Genomic DNA, 2,279 nt, shown 5'->3' on the forward strand with positions numbered 1-2,279 from the left:
ATAGGTTTGTCTATTCTGACACAAATCCAAAGTAGTAATAGCATAAAGAAGACAGAGTTTTTTTTCCTCCCAGGTCTAGGTAAAAATAATCGAGGACTAGCTGGATGGTGTTGGAGCTCCAGGTTTCTTGTCTCTTGTAGCTCTGCTGTCCCTGGGGTGTTGTCCCAGTCCTGTGATCTCAGATGGTTAAGCGATATCTACATCATAGCCAACAGGCAGGTGGAAAGGAGAGGGCTCAGTTGTTCACATCATTTCTGTTCACACAACACTGGTCAGAATTTAGTCACATGCCTATAACTAGCTACAAGGGGGACGCTGGGAAATGTAGTCTTTATTCTGCATGGCTAAGTGTACTGCTAAAAGTCAGAGGTTTTATTTACACAGAAGGGGAGAAAATGGATATGAGGAGCAACTAGGGATCTCTGGCACAGATGAGAGGTGTGGGCACCAATATTCTCCATCGTATGAAAACTCCAAAGGGACATATATCATCTCTCCCATTAGACAGCAAGTTCCCAGGGGGAAGGGGGATAGATCAATCACCCTGATGTCCGTGGAAGCTTCTAACTCAGAGTTAAGGAAGAAGATTTCGCCAACCCTGGACAGAGGTTTGCTGATTTGATGGAGCCAGAGCAAGTGGGTTAGAGGTCTTCTGTCTGGTGATGACCAAAATAGATAGTGCTAAAGGTCAGGCCGGCTGTCTGAGAGGCGCCAGCAACAGCGGGGGCGACAGAGGCAGGAAGGTGACTTGCAAGGGGGCAGGGTAGGTGATAGGGCAGCGAAGAGTCTGGAAAGGAGGCTGCAGTGTGGGTGGGGGGGTGGGGAAGGAAAGGATAACTTAGCAATCGCAGCTCTTCCCGCAATAGAAAGCTCAACAGCTCACTAAGCACCTTGGCCTCCGTGTCCTCATTGGTGAGGATAGATGGTGCCTGCAGTTGGGGGGGATGGGAGGGTGCCTTGGAATGCCAGCCTCCCACTCCTGTCAGAGAGAACTATCATTGGTTTCCATCTCTCTTTCCTCCCTTCCTCCCTCCCTTCCTTCCTTCCTCGATCGCTCTCTGTCTCTGCATATATACATGCACATATATAAACATATATATGTAAATCTGAATATGTGCATGTCCATATATACATATGTAATCACCTGCTGTGTGCTAGGAGGCATCATGCTAGTCACTGGGCAACACAGCGGTAAGCAACCCACGCAGATCTTTGCCCTCATGGAGCCTATGGTCAAGAGAGACAGATATTACACAAGTAAATGCACAAAGAACTGTATAATTATTACATGTGGTCAATGATTAGTGCTCTAAAGCATTACAGGACGATGGAGAGCATATTCTTTATTTCTTCCAGCATTCATTCAACAAATATTTAATAATAGGGATTATATGTGTTAGAAGATAATTTTTACAAAGAATAAAATCATGCCTCTTGTTCAAATATAAAATGAACATGTGTCAAGGATTTTTATTTAAGTCATTAATTTATGAGGGACCCAGGGAGGTGTTAAAAACTAGTTCAAAGGCGAATCCAAAGAGAAGAGATATATAGAGGTAATGGGGAATGCTGAAATTAATTTGCTAAAGATGCAAAAGGGTTTTCTTCCAAGAGGACTGGAAGTAATCAATGGCATTTCAAGCAGATAAAATTTATTGGCATTTCTATGGCAAGAATTATTTGTATTACCATCGATCTTGGTACAACTTACAGAGATGTTCAATAGCTCAAAGATAACGGAAGATATCAGCCTATTATGGAATCAGTTAACCTGGCCGGGCATGGTGGCTCAAGCCTGTAATCTTAGCACTCTGGGAGGGCGAGGCGGGAGGATAGCTTGAACTCAGGAGTTTGAGGACCAGCCCGAGCAAGAGTGAGACCCTGTCTCTACAAAAAATAGAAAAAATTATCTGGGTGTCATGGTATGTGCCTGTAGTCCCAGCCACTTGGGAGGCTGAGGCAGGAGGATCGCTTGAAGCCCAGGAGTTTGAGGCTGCAATGAGCTACGATGCACACCACTGCACTCTAGCCCGAGCAACAGAATAAGAAACCCTGACTCAAAAACAACAACAACAACAAAAAGGGATTGCTTTTGTGGATATATAATAATAATCACATGAGAAAATTGCTGTTTGTTTCCTACCTTGGACAGACTAACCACTTGGTAATTTTCTTCCCTTGAAGTATCTGTTTTGTTTTTGTTTTCTTTCTTGTATGGGATCTTCTAATAAAAACTGGAAAACCTGCTAGACAAATTGTGAAAAAAAGCTGTAGCACTT

General features: G+C 43.7%; 1 non-coding gene across 1 annotated transcript; it reads right to left on the minus strand.

The window, feature by feature from the left end:
- Positions 1–2,215: 2,215 nt before the first annotated feature.
- On the minus strand, positions 2,216–2,279 carry LOC138401305 (U7 small nuclear RNA). The gene has a single exon (XR_011236465.1). It is a non-coding gene; the product is annotated as a U7 small nuclear RNA (small nuclear RNA).

This window comes from Eulemur rufifrons, chromosome 20 (genome assembly GCF_041146395.1).
Source record: "Eulemur rufifrons isolate Redbay chromosome 20, OSU_ERuf_1, whole genome shotgun sequence".
NCBI classification, from domain to species: Eukaryota; Metazoa; Chordata; class Mammalia; order Primates; family Lemuridae; genus Eulemur; species Eulemur rufifrons.